Below are 18,342 nucleotides of genomic sequence, written 5' to 3' on the forward strand. Positions count from 1 at the left end.
CGCTCCGCGCGCAGACGCTGCTAAGCCACGAAAACGTACAATTACCCGGAGAGCAGGGGCGTGTTCTGCGAATAACTTTGCCCTGCTGTATTCAAATGCGGCCTGGTATTGCGCGAAGTTCCGCCTTAAGCTGCTTAATTGCTGCTCCTTACCTCGGCGCAATCATTCCCGTCCTTGCAACTACTCGTGCCTTTTTTTTATCGTCCAGGCGAGGTGGACGGAAATGAAGAGTGTGCCTAGGAAATTTCTTACTCTACTAGCCTACGTAGAAATGGTTAAAATTGTAGGCTATACATCATGCTATGCCATTTCATACAATGTCTTTCTTCCCACTTTCATACTAACAGCCGGCCGCTGTAGCCGAGTGATTCTAGGTGCTTCAGTCCGGAACCGCGCTACTGCTACGGTCGCAGGTTCGAATCCTGTGTCGGGCGTGGATGTGTGTGATGTCCTTAGGTTAGTTAGGTTTAAGTATTTCTAAGTCTAGGAGACTGATGACCTCAGATGTCAAGGCCGTAGTGCTTAGAACCATTTGAACTAACAATACGGAGTACTATAAAATCTAAAAACTAAACTCCATTCGAACAGCCCATGAAGGCGTAACGGTACCGACCGGCCGCCGTCTCATCCTGAGCCTACCAGCGTTCAAAATGGTTCAAATAGCGCTGACTACTATATGACTTAACTTCTGAGGTCATCAGTCCCCTAGAACTTAGAACTACTTGGACCTAACTAACCTAAGGACATCACACACATCCATGCCCGAGGCAGGATTCGAACCTGCGACCGTAGCGGACGCGCGGTTCCAGACTGTAGCGCCTACAACCGCTCGGCCACTCTGGCCGGCTCACCAGCGTCAATGGATGCGGATGTGGAGGGGCATACGGTCAGCACACCGTTCTTCCAGGCCGTATCGCAGTTTACGAGACCGATACATCAAATTCTCAAATTCTAAACCAAACGTTACACCAAAAATTGTAAGGAAAGGAAGAAAATGGTTCAAATGGCTCTGAGCACTATGGTACTTAACTTCTGAGGTCATCAGTCCCCTAGAACTTAGAACGACTTAAACCTAACTAACCTAAGGACCTCACACACATCCATGCCCGAGGCAGGATTCGAACTTGCGACCGTAGCGGTCACGCGGTTCCAGACTGAAGCGCCTAGAACCGCACGGCCACTCCGCCCGGCAGAAAAGGAAGAGTCGTCAACATCATCAGAAGGGCCTATAGAAGCACCTCTTCTATGTGAAGCAAGAAATTGAACGTCACGACAGGTATGCAACCCTATGTCAACTAAATAGTGGACAACTGTACACCAGCTGCTTGAACTAACAACTGTTAACAATAGTTGTGTATCCGACCCGTCAGTTGTCAAAAGGCAGTGTTAAGTAGAGGACCTATGACTGCAGAGTCTCAACTTTGTTGTGTCACAAATTCCTGTGGACCAACATCTCTAAATCGTGTTTCAAGATATTTTCCACTATATTTCGAAGAAGAGAAAAGTATCTGCGAAGTTTGGCCCGCACAGCATGACTCTCCAACACAAACGACGATACGGGGATGCTTTCCGCTCTTGATTGAAACACACAACACGGACAGATCTTTCCTGGAAAAAAATCATTGTAGGTGACAAGACTTTGCGTTATCAACAAGAATATACCACAAAGAGACAAATTACAGATATTCACACAAAGGGTAAAAGCTCTGACGACAAAAACGACATTCTTGAAAATGTGTGAGTTGAACAAAATTTAAAAAAATGAAACCAATAAGACTTTTCTGACTGTTTTACATGTTTGCATGAACTTTTCGAGCATTGTACTCAGAGTAGGAATAGAGTATGTACAACACATCAAGCATTAAAACCAACATCCTAGCGTTCCTCTTTCTTTTTTAAATTACTGTAGCCTCGAAATTTTTTGGACTTACGTCATAAATACAACAATGAACAGGCTCACGCAGAAATATTTAATGCTCGTTTTCCCTCGCTGTTCGAGAGTGGAACGGAAGAGTGACAGCTTGAAGGTGGTTGATTGAACCCTCTGCCAGGCGCTTTATTGTGAATAGCAGAGTAATCACGTGTATGTAGATGTAGATTAAATGAGTTTGAAATATCTTGCTACGAAACGATCGCAACAAATAATTATGAGAAGAAGAAGTAGTGAAAGTCTCGGAAAAACCAACTGATGATATTCGAGAAAGATTTTCTAAATAACCATAGGTCGTGAGTGCACTCTTGTGGAGTTAAGGCCACAGAGTGACAGCCAAACTGCGATGACTGAATGAGAGTGTGTGCATTTAAATGAACTTGGCCCAACTAATAACTCTTATGCTAAAGACTACAGTTACTAATTAAATCAACTGAAGATAATGGTTTCACTAGGTCAAAGCTACGAAAACTTCAAATGATACCCACAGCTGTATACGTTGTATTTACTCGGCCTAGCAGACTACTGAATAAAGTGCGCTGGAAGAAAGGTAATGCTATTTCTTCGTTAAGAGAAGATGAATCAAGTACGCTAAAATTAAGGTACTGCTATTTCTTTGATAAGAGAAGACGATGTAATGCAGGAACAGCATTGCAGTAAGTTTGTTGGAATTTGGAAGTTACTTTAACAATGAAATTTAATTCATGGTTTTACTTTTGTGTGGAGCCACAGTCACATAAAACTTTTTGACTTTACAACAGGCTTTATCCCACAATCTACATTTCGGCCTTAGGCCATTATCGCTATAAGTATTAAAACGCATTAAATTTCAGTAGACAACAAGTCATCGTCACAACATGTCTTCGGTTACATACATCACTTTCGTCAAAAACAAATGCGAAAGCATTTGTGTAATACGCTAATATATTGACAATTAGCATGACTTCTCCACTTGATTTGGTGTGAAGTGAAATGGTGGGTATATCTTTCAAAAAGGAAAAAAATGAAATTTTAAGTCCAATAGTTTTAATTTTTGCTAATGTTGAGGAAGCATGAAAGAAATTTTATTGAACAGATTGAAAAATCAGCCAGCCAGTTGCAAATAAATATTTATTATCCCTTGACCATGGTTTCGGTATTTGTAAAAATATGTTCTTCAGAAGCATTGGCCTTATTAAATCACATGATGCCACAATATATTAGCTGAAACCAAGCGGTTCATGTCATAAACGAAATTGATGAAATAAGAGTTATCGTAAGCCAGCAAGCCATGGCTTTAGATAGCGCCATATATATATATATAGCCATGGCTTATTGACTTACAATAGCTCATATTTCATCAATTTTCGTTTATGACAAGAACCGCTCGGTTTCATCTAAATCTATTGTGGCCTCATGTGACGTAATAATAGTACTTTTTGTATTACAAAACTTTCTTTTATATATATATAAGGTTTGCAACACCTCGGTTCCGAGACTTCAGGAACCTGTACAGGAAATTGGAATAGAAAGCAACGTAAACACCATTTCCTCCTTTTTTTCTTCCCCATGAAAATCACACACACACTGCATGTAGTACCACCAAACAACGAGACCTTCAGAGGATGTGGTCCAGATGGCTGTACACACCGGTACCTCTATAACCCACTAGCACATCCTCTTGCGATGATGCATGCCATTGTAGTGGCATACTATGCACAAGTTCATCAAGGTACTGGGTCCAGATTGTCCTACTCCTCAACGGCGATTCGGCGTAGATCCCTCAGAGTGGTTGGTGGGTCGCGTCGTCTATAAACAGCACTTTTCAATCAATCCCAGGCATGTTCGATAGGGTTCATGTCTGGAAAAGATGCTGGCCAACCTAGTCGAGCGATTTCGTTATCCTGAGGGAGGTCAGTCTCAAAATGTGCACGATGGGGACGCTAATTGTCGCCTGAAGACGAATGTCTCGCCAATATGCCGCCGATATGGTCGTAATATCGTTCGGAGGATGGCCTTTACGTATCGTACAGCCGTTACGGTACCTTCCATGAACACCAGCGGCGTACGTCTGTCCCACATAATGCCATCCCAAAACAGCAGGGGACCTCCATCTTGCTGCACTAGCTGGACAGTGTGTCTAAAGCGTTCAGCCTGACCGTGTTGCCTCCAAACACGTCTCCGACGATAGTATGATTGAAGGCATATGAGACACTCTTCGGTGAAGAGAACGTGATGCCGATTCTGAGCGGTCCATTCGGCTTGTTGTTGAGCCCACCTGCACCGCGCTATATAGAGTCGTGTTTGCGAAGATGGACCTCTTCATGGACGTCGGGAGTGAAGTTGCGCATCATGGAGCCTATTGTGCACAGTTTGAGTCGTAACACGACGTCCTGTGGCTGCACGAATAGCATTATTCAACATGGTGGCGTTTCTGTTAGGGTTCCTCCGAGCCATAATCCGTAGGTAGCGGTCATCCACTGCTGTAGTAGGTAGCCCTTGGGCGGCCTGAGCGAGGCATATCATCGTCAGTTCCTGTCTCTCTGTATCTCCTCCATGTCCGAACAGCATCGCTTTGATTCACTCCGACACGCCTGGACACTTCCCTTGTTGAAAGCCCTTCCTGGCACAAAGTAACAATGCGGACGCGATCGAACCGCTGTACTGACCGTCTAGGAATGGTTGAACTACGGACAGCACTAGCCGTATACCTACTTCGTGGTGCAATGACTGGAGCTGACGGGCTGTCGGACACCCCCTCTCCGTCCAATAGTTGCATAGTTGTTCACATCTTTGGACGGGTTTAGTGACATATCTGTACAGTCAAAGGGACTGTGCCTGTGATACTATATCCACAGTCAACGTCTATCCATTTATCAAAACTAGATATGATTGTCTTAATGGGATTGCCGCGATCGTTCTTTAAATAAAAATATGGCATTTCAGTCTTTGATCACTATTTTTTATTTTCAATGACCGGTTTCAGGCTAGCTGCCCACCTTCAGATCATATATAGCCGTTACAGAGTAACTCGTCAGTACAAAACTATCAGTTCGCTGTCATAACTGAAACTGGTCATTGAAAATAAAAAATAGCGATCAAAGACTGAAATGCCATATTTTTATTTAATGTCTATCCGTTCCATCAATTTCGTTTATGACAAGAGCCGCTAGGCTTCAGTCAGTCTATTGTGGCATCTTATCATATAATAAGGTCAATGCTTCTGAAGAACATATTTTTACAACAATCGAAACCATAGTCAAGGGATAATAACCCTTTATTTGCAACTGGTTGGCAGATTTTTCAATCTGTTCAGAATTACACAGTTTCTGTTTCGCAGCCGTATTTAAGGTTTAGATATTTCATATAATAAGTGCAGTAGACAGGAATGCTATCCGTTCAAAATGTATCTGGATATACTTACTAATGCGGAACTGTCCATTAAATGCCACGAGAGACGGACCTGCCGGGATAAAAGAAGACGAGTAATGTTGTGATGTCAATGTATCGGTCAGGAGAGCTTAGTGGTTTCGAAGATGAACTCTTCATTGGATTTCACTTAAGTAACAAATTTCAGCCTTTCTAAAGCTCCACATGTCTGCTTTTGGTGACGCGATTGTGAGATGGAAAAGCGAAGGAGCAACCACATCTAAAAAAAAGAAAAAAAGACCATCTACCGAAGGACAGGGAACATCGAGAATAGCGGAATGTGGTTTTTAAAAGTCAGGGGAACGAATCAATCGTGTGCTCGAAAGGCTACCAGTAGTCCAGCTAGCACAGTGGCAGCGCGTACGGAGTTAAAAAGAACGAGAGGCAACGACTGAGCAACTCCTCATAAGCCATACATTTCTATGGCCAATGCTGAGCGTTGACGTGGCCGCGCGGGATTAGCCGAGCGGTCTTAGGCGCTGCAGTCATGGACTGTGCGGCTGGTCCCGGCGGAGGTTCAAGTCCTCCCTCGGGCGTGGGTGTGTGTGTTTGTCCTTAGGATAATTTAGGTTAAGTAGTGTGTAAGCTTAGGGACTGATGACCTTAGCAGTTAAGTCCCATAAGATTTCACACACATTTGAACATTTTTCGTTGACGTGGTAGAAACAGCGATGCCGCTGGACAGTGGATGACTGGAATTGAGTGATTTGGAATGATGAATCACACTGGGTGCTCTACCACAATCCGATAGAACGGTTTGGGTTTGGCGAATGCCTGGAGAACTTTAATTGCCATCAAGCGTAGTACCAACAATGAAGTATGGAAGAAGTGGTGTTACGGCGTGGGGATGATTTTCGTGATTAGGGTGTGGTCCCATCATTGCACAAAAGAAAGCGATAAAGGCAGAAGGATATGAGCACACACTACAGCATCAGAGAAAAAGTCCAGAGACGATGATTGTTTGCAATAGCATAACAGTGCATCCTGTTAAACAGCAGCATATGCGAAGAAATGGTTTGTAAACAGTAACGTTCCTGAAATCCAATTCAGCATCTCTGGGGTGAGTCAAAACGTCAACTTCGTTTCAGTATCCAATAGCACCACTTCCCTGCTGTTGACTCTTGAGGTAGAATGGACTGACATTCATCTGCAGACAGACGTCACTGAAATAGTCTCCATTAGAGTTACAGCAGTAATAAATGGTGAACTCCTTGATGTCCTCTATTAGATGTGCAGGTGGTTCTGATCAGTACCTGTAAACTACGAAAATGGTGAAAAAGGAAACAAAATAAGTTGTAAACACTTTTCCTCATATCTATGTTTGAAAGCAAATACTCGATATTCCTGTTACCAGATAGCGAAAACGCCGGAAAATCAAAGAAATTACTGGCGCTCACTCGCTCAAGTCCGTGGCATGTTGCGACCAGCTGTCACATCTAGACCCACTCAGACACGTTTGCTTAGTAGACCAAACTCTGTGCGCTCATCACTGACTGGGTGTCTTTCTAAAACCGCTGTTCTTACCGGTGCATTTCACGGTACGGTTGTCTGTAAAATTTTGCATGGTTCGACTCCCTTGGCCCGTACTATCATTGTTTTTTCCGGCCTGTATGTACGGCAGATTTTTCGCACAAGAATACGAGAGTTCAATGTCCCCTCTGCATTAACCACAATGCATGAGTCCGGTCAGAAGTAAAAGAACAAGGCGGTGTCACTCTGGGACAAGAAAATTGGAATTAGATGTAAGTGATACAGAAGGAACCGCGAAAAACCAACTTTATCAGATAACCCGAACACAAAAGCAGTACTTTTAGGAGAATCAAGAAAGGCCATTGAGGAGATGAAAGATACAGCAAGAGACATGAAGGTTCTTTGAGAGAGCTACTGAAACTAACAGCAGAAGAAACAGCAGTTCACCTAGACACGGTTACATTTGAGCTGCATTTATACTAACTAGGACAATACTTTATATGAAGTCAATTGCGGCTCGTTGCTGCACATCAATTGTTATCTCACTAACGATTCGCCTGTGGACTCATGTTTACAGCAATTTGGTCCTGTCATCGTATTTGTGTATCCGACCGAGTGAGGTGGCACAGTGGTTAGCACACGGGAGAACGACGGTTCAAATCCGTGACCGGGTTTCCCTAAGTTGTTTCATGCAAATGCCATGATGGTACCTTTAAAAGGGCTGATTTCCTGTCCCATTCTTCCTTCATCTCATGGGACCGATGACCTTGCTGTTTGTTCCCCTCCCCCAAATCAGCCAACCAACATGCATCCGTGTCAGTTCTCGCCGTTAAATATGATACACCCTGTGTGCTATCGAAGAATTATATTGGCAGAAAGGTAGAACAACTTTTCTGAAAAGAACTGCATGCAGACAGGAACACATTGAGACCTCTATGGATTCGAAATAAGAGACCAAATCACTGGAGGAAAGGAAGGATACATGTACTATTAACATTTCGACACATATTTACAGCTCATACTTTCTCCTGTTGGTATAGTACCGTCCACTTCTTTCTACCCAGCTGTTATTGCACAGAATTGTAAGGGTTAGAAAATAGAAAAATATTGATGCAGACTCACTCACATAGCCTGAGACAAATTCAAGTCATGCCAGAAATAGAGGCTGAACCATGAAGTTAGCCATTACTCTGGACTCGCATTCGGGAGGACGACCGTTCAAACCCGCGACCGGGTTTCCCTAAATCGTATCACGCAAATGCCATAATGGTACCTTTAAAAGCGCTGATTTCCTGCCCCATTCTTCCTTCGCCCCATGGGACCGATGACCTCGCTGTTTCTTCCGCTCCCCCAAATCAGCCAACCAACATGCATCAGTGTCAGTTCTCGCCGTTAAATATGATACACCCTGCGTGCTACCGAAGAATTATGTTGGTAGAATGGTAGAACAACTTTTCTGAAAAGAACTGCATGCAGACAGTAACACATTGAAACCGCTATGGATTTGAAATTGTTCAAGGGACGAGATCATTGGAGGAAAGGAAGGCTACATCTACTATTAAGTTTTCTACATATATTTATAGCTCATACTTTCTCCTGTTGGTTTAGTACCGTCCACTTCTTTCTACCCAGCTGTTATTGCACAGAATTTTAGGGGTTATAAATTAGAAAAAAACTTATTCAAACTCACTCGCATAGCCTCAGAAAAATTCAAGGCATGCCAGAGATAGAGGCTGAAGCATGAAGCTCACCATTATGTCGCGAGTGAGTCAACGGAGAAAGAGGACGGAAAACCAAAAGAGCGAGACAAGCGTATTCGTTAGTTCGTAAGATATGTTGCAACAAACTATACCTACTTCATAAAAGCACATAGTGAGGGACTGAAACATCAGTTAACAGGCTGCTAAGTGAATGTAGCAGAATAAGTACACATTCGGTCGTCATGAACCGAACTTTGCGTCATAGCTCCCTTTAAGTACTCCAGCTCTCCAGCTCTTTCCATGAGTTGATCGATGGGATCGACGTCATTCACAGTAATGGTACCCTATTCCATGATACGGTACTGTAGTGAAACTATGTACTAGACGCTGATGCACAGTTAGCGGAAGATGCGCTCGAGATGACGGCCTTCACCGAACGAACTTCGTGCTACTCGCCGCGTGCCATCTACTGATGGAGAAACTGTCCGTTTTCCGACACCACCACATAGCAGAGTGCTGCCAGTACCGCACCTCAATACTGAAGCCAGTAACAGGGCCTCTTTGGCTTCACGTTCCTCAAATGGCTCTGAGCACTATGGGACTTAACATCTATGGTCATCAGTCCCCTAGAGCTTAGAACTACTTAAACTTAACTAACCTAAGGACATCACACAACACCCAGTCATCACGAGGCAGAGAAAATCCCTGACCCCGCCGGGAATCGAACCTGGGAACCCGGGCGCGGGTCACGTTCCTGTTCAACCGATCAGGGATAGAGAGGAGATCAGCCAACCACACGACTACCGTAAGCAGGAACAACGCGGATGGGTCATCAAGGGTCATCGTAGAGTGGGACCGAGTGCACTCCGCAGCCAGCGCGAGAACCACTTCGAACTGGGCAGCCACCGTCCCGTTCGCCAGCAGCCGCCACGCCGCCAGGATCGCTGACATCACCTACAGGGAATGCGAACACTGAACTCACTCTACGGACGTCAGTTAGAATCCACCTCGCAGCTGAATTAGCAACTGCCAGCACTGCTGCAGTAGAACGACGACTCTTAAACATTGTGAATAAATAACTGAACTGTAATAATTTTTTTACTAGCGTCGTTGATGCGTATCAGGTTCCCAACAGCTATCCTGAGACTTCACCCGGTGGTATCTCCGCTGCACAGCGACACTTCATTTGTGTAGTTAGCAACATCATGTGCATTTGATAATAGCAGATGGTGATTCAACACATGTCCTTCTACAGGTTGTTTTTGTCTCTCAAACCGACTGTTTCCAGGAACACCAAAGCATTCTTTAAGACAGTTTACACAAATGCGCCCCTTTTCCGCTATCGAATGAGGTGGTGCAGTTGTCGAATTACAAGACAAGCATTCGACATAGATCTAGACTCATCGCGTTCTCCATTTCGGTTACTGCGAATGGCGAGATGGTCCCCTTGGCAAGACCATGGACGAGTCGTTCAGAGTTGTGGCCAATTTCTACTTACTTCAGCGTCGTTCTTACTTCCTCTGTTGTGTGCTTGCCATACATAGTTGCCCCCAACTAAAACAATCACCGCATCTTCCTCTCGCTTTGTGCTTTATATCCGTTTTGTGGAAACATATTACAAAATGAAACTTCCTGGCAGATTAAAACTGTGTGCCGGACCGAGACTCGAACTCGGGACCTTTGCCTTTCGCGGGCAATTGCTCTACCATCTGAGCTACCCAAGCATGACTTAAGACCCGTCCTCGCAGCTTCGATTCTGCCAGTACCTCGTCACCCACTTTCCAAACTACACAGAAGCTCTTCTGCGAAACTTGCAGAACTAGCACTTCTGGAAGAAAGGATATTGCGGAGACATTGCTTAGCCACAGCCTAGGGGACGTTTCCAGGATGAGATTTCCACTGTGCAGCGGAGTGTGCGCTGATATGAAACTTCCTGGCAGATTGAAACTGTGTGCCTGACCGAGACTCGAACTCGGGACCTTTGCCTTTCGCTGGCAAGTGAGCTACCAACTCAGCTACCTAAGCACGACTCACGACCCGTCCTCACAGCTTTAATTCTGCCAGTACTTCGTCTCCCACTTTCCAAACTCCACAGAAGCTCTTCTGCGAACCTTGCAGAACTAGCAAAATGTTTCTGTATTGATTCGCTATTTAAAATTAAACACTTTTGATTTCAATGTAGTATTGCGTTTCCTTTGTGAATTTCCAGTGAATTCAATCTCAGTTGGAGAGCAATATCACAATTTAGATATGTTTTCCTAAAGAACTTTTGATTCTTCTCGTGAAGTCTTTTCTTGTCTTCGGACATCACGACAGAGTTTGCTTTCTATACAGCGTACATTCTTGTCATTATTTGCTGTTTGGTGCTGCTTATCACACTTATAGCTGCTACTTCGACTCAATACTTTTTATTTGTGGCTTAACTGCCACAGAAAAAAAATCGTCCATGCTGTTCGACAGTTCTTTTTAATATTTCCTACTGTCAGCGTAAGATTCAAAATTAGCTGCATGTGGATATTTTATTTGTAATTTTTCTGTTGTTCTGAAGAGGTGTGACTTCTTCCTTTTTAATTCACTATACCAACAAAAGAATTTACTGCAAACGAGGACATTCATGAGAACAGTCTACTTCCAACAATGCGATCACATCGTTTATCTATATTATTTGACAGCTCTCTTCCTGAGAAACATTTCTGCTCGATCCACGATTGTTTAGAGACATTCTCGTTTTCGTGTTTACTCCCTTCCATTCCAGAGCTCAGTTTCACAACTGATCACCTACTACAATTCCTTTTTGTATATAAGATTTCCGCAAACGGCAGCTAGTGTTTGGAGCTGTTTGTCGTCTACTGTACAGGAATCAGCTTTCCTGTGAAGTGTCAACATGAACTCGGTTGAACCTCTATTAAGCACTAACAGGTGACAAAATTTCCTGCCACAGTCTATGATAAAATCCAAAACTTAATGCATTATATCTCATTGAGACATATGCTGATGTCCGATCTAATTTAACATAGTGAGTGAATTCACATATCTGTGGAGTGTGCTGCCGCCTAGCGCGGGATTTATTCCAAACGAACGTAGATAAAAGTCTGCTGAAGTGTGCTACCACCTGGTGGCATTGACCTGAACTTGTAGTTGAATGATAGACTAGCAGCGCGCCCTGTGAACCGTGCACATTATTTATCACATCCGTGTGTATTTGACCAGTAAGGCAATTATGTCACACCATCTGCGCATGTGCAGAAGCTCCTTAAAACGTGTACAAGTGAAGGTGTGCTCGCGACTCTGATACCAAGTTCCACCGAGTCTAAGGAGCAATACGTAGCACAGTGCTGTAGACTTACTGCCGTGTATTTGAGATTACCGCATCTGCATTACGTTTAGCAGCATTTGTAGAAAAATAACCAATAAGTCCCCAAGATGTCAAAAGTTAAGATGTTCACGTGCTCTTGTGCTCTTACACAGGAGCCGCCACTGGTTAAACACTAAACAAATATGGAGAGAACAAGCCAGAAAAACATTAACACTAAACACGAAAAACCGATGCCTATCCAAGAATTTAAATTAAATTAACAACTCTAGCAAAATAAAATTAGTACGAAAAAAGTGCCAAAGAACAAAAGAAGGAAAGGAGATTAGAGTTTAACGTCCTGTGGACAGTGCTGTCATTAGAGACGGGGCACAAGCTCGGATTACGAAAGGGTGGGGAAGGACATTGGCCGTGTCTTTATCAAAGGAACCATCCCAACATTTCCCTGGAACCCTTCAGGGAATCGCGGAAAGCCTAAATCTGGATAGCCGGACAGAGACTTGAACCGTCGCCGTGCCGAATGCGAGTCGTGTGTGCTAACCACTGTCCCACCTTGCTCCGTGATAAGAACAACTTGAAGAAGTTTTACATATGAATGGTACGGGACAGAATAATGGATAGAACTCACAACTGAAGGGACAGAATATGAGGAGTACATACACAGCCATACTAAAATAAATAAGTACAGGAAAACAGAGGAATAGAATGAAATTGATTGTGGGAAGCATTGGAAAATCGTGAACATTAAGTGAAGTTTAGAAGAGAACCAGTGTTGAGCTGCATTTTAATATTAAATAAGGACAGTAGACCAGATATTTGTCAATTTCCGGGACTTTCAACAAACTACGTTTTTGGCCTTTTTGTGCTACATGAAGGTTATAGGACTGGCTGGTAGTTGTGGTCCTTACTCAGTACGTACTCAACTACCTTGGAGTCATAATTCAGCATCCTACAGCTGTGTTCATGTTCAGCCAGCCTAGTTGCTATGTTTCTACCTGATTGATCAATATAATGCACATTACAATTACGTTGACTATTTTTGTTTACCCCACTGTTGGCTAGTAATTGGGTCTTCAGGAAATCCTACAGTTGCAGGATTTCAGTATTTTGTCTACACTCTGTGATACGTATCCCCGGTAGGGACAAGTAATGGAAGGAACAGCAGAAGGCACAGGCCCATAGAAGAGTAAGGGGTGAAGGTTTTTTAATTTTTGTTTCATACGCAAGATGTGGTCAGATAGGACAGGGGTGTAGCCGTTGGTTTAGGCAATGGATTTTATTGCCTCTAACAAAAAAAGGGACTAGTGGAGAACACCAAAGAAGAAAAGAAGAAAACAACTACAATCGTTTACGTTTACACGTAACATTGTCTCACAGTAATTTATTTTTCAAATTAAAATTGTCTGGGAAATATCAAAAACTCACTATTACAAAATTAGTGACACTCATTGCATTGTTGAAGTTGTTATCAAAAAATGGTTCAAATGGCTCTGAGCACTATGGGACTTAACTTCAGAGGTCATCAGTCCCCTAGAATTTAGAACTACTTAAACCTAACTAACTTAAGGACAGCACACACATCCATGCCCGAGGCAGGAGTCGAACCTGCGACCGTAGCGGTCTCGCGGTTCCAGACTAAAGCGCCTAGAACCGCTCGGTCACTCCGGCCGGCGAAGTTGGTATCGTAATCTGAGTGGCGTGCTGGCATCTCTCTCTCTCTCTCTCTCTCTCTCTCTCTCTCTCTCTCTCTCTCTCCATTGTAACAATGTGGCTAATACTCCATGGCGTCGAACGGCATTTTCCACGCTTTCAACGTTTTCCTCTTTACGGATTATCGAGTCATTTCTGTTCTGTTGCTCACAGCCGTGGTACACACAACCATTCGTTTACAACGGCTACCTGTTCGCATCCTTGTTCATCAACAAATTAAGTTTTTGACCGACCTTGGGTAATTCTGTCTGCTGTGTAAGCAAAGTGTATAAAAAAAATTTTGTATCTCGTATTATACGCTCTGCTATTTGCATCACTGAGAAATAATTAAAAAATTACGATTTCGCACAGACAGTAGAAAAATTGAAATATTTCCATACACTGATAACAGGTGACATTAGTTATTACTTTTATCAGATGCAGACGCATAGGCCGAGATGTTTCAAAGGAACTTACATAATAAATTGAGAAAGAATTTAAAGAAAAAATAATTTTATGCCAGTGCATTGAATTTGCTGTGTTATTACAAGGCAATGCTTGCTTGTGAAGTTAGTCGGCCTTGATCTAAAGTTGTTTCACCTGACAATGCTTCACAAGCCGAAATTTAGACAATTTCGCAAAGAAATTAGGGCATTCCACACTAAATCCGTTGTCTGAGAAAGTGACGAAATCAAATAAGCGTGACTACAAGCTAACATTTAACAACGAAATTGTTGTTTCGGTGCAGCGTAAGAATGCCTGATTTCCAGACCAGAAGTTAACTCGTTAACTAATACATGAATTAGGAATCTTACACATTCGTCTGGAAAAAAAAGCACGAAAACTTCAACGTGAAACGGAGGGTAGCGAAATCGTAAACTTTATTTCGTTCTTCCCATAAACTATACTTAATTGTATACAAAACAACAAAATTCCACAAAAGTGGGTCTTTCTTTTTTCAGACGTGCTATGCATATTATAATTATTACGATTATTATTATTATCATCGACAGTGGCTGATGTTGTTTAGAGATGTTATAAATCAGATGCTATTAATTTCTCACTCTGATGTTCATCTGAATTTAAACACCCAGAATGTATACCTGCCACTGTGTTTAACATTTTTAATTGCGTTGCCAGTAGACGGCCAAAGGTGACTTACTCTATGCTCGTACCTGATTCTTTGCGTGCAACATCATTTTAGCTGTTGATCGGTAATATTATATCATATCTGGCGACGATTGTTAAAGTCTGACGATGGGCTTGTAAGTCGAAAATCGGTTAACAAAATATATTAATACTGTAGAACTGACGCAACAATGACCTTTTCATATATATTTATGAGCTGTAAAACCAACAAGTGACAGAGGGATCAGTTAACATAAAACTCACTTTAGCTTCACGAAACAGTTTCGTAACATTACGTATTGCAAAGGCATCACTGCCGTTTCTCAGCATTGTACTACCGGCTAAGTGAATTTGATGATGTTCAGATGTGTGTGTAATGATATGGGACTTAACTGATAAGGTAATCAGTCCCTAAGCTTACGCACTACTTAACCTAAATTATCCTAAGGGCAAACACACACACCCATGCCCGAGGGAGGACTCGAACCTCCGCCAGTACCAGCCGCACAGTCCATGGCTGGTTCAACTGGCTCTGAGCACTATGGGACTTAACATCTATGGTCATCAGTCCCCTAGAACTTAGAACTACTTAAACCTAACCAACCTAAGGACATCACACAACACCCAGTCATCACGAGGAGTCCATGACTGCAGCGCCCTAGACCGCTCGGCTGAATTTGATAGTTCCCTTGTTTTCAGCATCTGAATTATTCTTACGCATGCTTAATAAGAACGTTGTGTGAGTGAGTGAGTGAGTCAGTCAGTCAGTCAGTCAGTCAGTCAGTGAGTAGGTGTGAGTGTGGGTGTGCTTGTCTGTGTTTAGTTGAATGCTTTTCTGTGACCATGTTATTTGTTATGTTAATGCAGCACTGATTGTTCTTACTATAAATATTATTGACCACACCTTTGACAATTTGGCTGTATTATACGATTTTAATGAGTTCTTCCATTTCAGACACACACATGTGAAGATACAGTACTGATTATACGATTTTTACTGAGTCCTTCCATTTCAAATACACACGCGTGAAGATACAGCACTCTAACTACGTGTGCTTGAAATTTGTGTTTTAACATTTCGCTGGGTGTCCGGTTTACCTACAGGCAATACTCCTAAACAGGAAATGTGATGGCATCGTAAAACGCAACGGCTGCGTTACAACTTGCCTTTTTTTAAGTTGGTTCCTAAGTAGGGTACGTTCGGATTCACCATCCCACCGACGACTAGGTCACTTCAGATGGAGTTCATATACATGTAAAGTGAAGAAAGGTGGACATGTCCTTTTCAGAATTTAGCCGGGCATCCGAAGCAAGTGAACAAAGAAACAACGGAGCCCGAGGCATTTCCTAATCACAGTGTTTCTGCGCATGACACACTTCAGGAAGAACAGGGCTTCAGTGAATAAGTAAACACCTCAAAACTATTGAAAGATGTATTTCAAAAGATAGAAGTGGATCTGAAAAGAATAATCTTTAGTCTGTGATACTTCAGGGTTTCTCTACAAAACTGGTAGTCTGCAAGTATTGTGTTAGCCGTTGAGTTTTAATCGATATTTCGAAACTTTCTCTAGATGCCTTCGTCAAGCATAGGGGACTAATTCCCGCGATCACTCTGCGGACTTCAACCAATATGTGAGTTCTTAGTCCAGTCAAATAGTAGATATACCTTGCAAAGGGTGGAGTAGAAGAGTTTATTTTTTCAACTCGTTCATATGGTTGGAAAGATTAGAAAACCGAGTTTTGCCAACAAAATTTCGCTTGGGAAAACTTTCTGCAGTCAAAAAACTTCGAAGAATTCGGACTTTTTTCAGTTTTTTTCTAAATATCTCAGTTTCATTTGCTCCTATCGCTTTGACGTCTAGTTTCTTTTTTAAAGAGCACAAAATACTCTACAAATTTGATTCTTGCCATTTTTTTCTACTGCCAATATCTAAGGCGCTACAGCGCCTCAAAAAATACCAATTTTTCAAATTTTGAGCATAGTGGCAAGATACCTAATTTTTGAACACTATTTTTTCAGTTTCTGTTTGTGTAGTATAAATAATTATACATCATGTTATAAGTTGGAATTTACCACCTCACTTTCAGGTATTCAATTTCTCTGTATGCAACATGAGGATTGCTGGGCACCCAACAATTGTGATTCTTACATCACTACCAGAAGTTCACTATGGGCCACCTCAGCCCTGGTATTTGTAAATCTATAAATATAAAAATACATCATTAAGAGACAAACACACACACACACACACACACACACACACACACACACACACACACACAAAAGCCACACAGTTGACATTAAACATAAGTAGCTTTATTACAACTAAAATACATTGTTAGTTACTAAAAAATTTTGACAGTTCTGGGCGTGTAATACTTGTAATATTGCACTTAAGCGCAATTGAGACAGATACGAGCATCACTTCCAACGTTTTGATGGGCCAGGTTCCTCAGTGTCACCAGAAATACCTTGAATTACGGATTCAGGGTCTGTACATAGAGTTGATCCCAGATTGACCTCTTCTTTAAACAGCGAGTCAGCCTCAGCAAGTTCGTTGGTTTCGTCAGCGGTTTCCTCAACATCCTCCATAACATCTTCTTCACTGTCTTCATATAAAAATTTTGGCACGTTTTCACAGCTGACCCCAATACATTTCTTGCAAATTGAAGAACATTTCAAACCCACTTTTCTGCAGGAGCACGCTCCGCCACAGTTCAGCTTGCATGAGCATGAAACAATGTGAAGAAGTGCTTCAGGTGCTGGATCTTGGCTCATTATAACGGGTATTGGACCGTGGTAACTGTGATTCCAGCCCCATTTCTCAGGAGGTTCCCAGTTTCCCATCCAGTTTTGGACTTGTTGGTAAGTCCGCAACGAATGATGTTGTGCAGCATCTTGTGTAGATGACAACCGTGCAAGATTCAGTTTGGTTTTGGTGGCAGACTTGGCGAATAGCTGGTACCGCAAATGGTCTAGTGTGTGGGAGCTGCTGACAGCTCCACTATACAATGCGATAGTAACCTGTTCTCCTGCTGTTATTATTTCTTCACGGGTAGCATGTGGTTTATTGAACGTGCAAAGCGCTGAGGTTAGGTGTTCGCTTTTCGCAACAATATTGCAGCACTTAATTTTTCCTTGACCAAAAATAGCAGATGTTGTATCACATCCGCTAAAGGCGTGAGTGAACAGAATATATTCAATGTCAAACTTGAAACATGCAGTGGAAAACCACTCGTCTTCTGCATTTCCGCTTCTTGGCTTTAAGAAAAATAAGTTTTCAATGCCTTGCCCCAAACCGTTCATGAGCACAAGCAGGTCAACATCTTCTCCTACAATGACAACACTTCCAAAATCTTTGGTTCTTGAAATGGCAGATGTTACAATTATAACGTCAGCATCTTCTTGTGCCTGGTGCGCTTCAATGCTACACTCCAGAAATTGCATTTCAAGAAGTGTGATCAAACGCATCTTGTTTCGTTCGTTGTACAAGAACTTGTCCTGAGGGACCTGGTTCACCATCTCTGACTCAACCACAACGTCAACCGAAGAATGTTGTTTGGACCTACGAATCCTCTCAGCACTCTTTGTGCTACATTTGTCTCCCTCACATGTATACCCATCAAATACAATAGCAAATTCAGATACAAAATGACGTTGCAGGTAAGAAACATAGCTTTGGGCTATTGACTTGAAGCAAACA

Source organism: Schistocerca americana, chromosome 4 (assembly GCF_021461395.2).
Source record: "Schistocerca americana isolate TAMUIC-IGC-003095 chromosome 4, iqSchAmer2.1, whole genome shotgun sequence".
NCBI classification, from domain to species: Eukaryota; Metazoa; Arthropoda; class Insecta; order Orthoptera; family Acrididae; genus Schistocerca; species Schistocerca americana.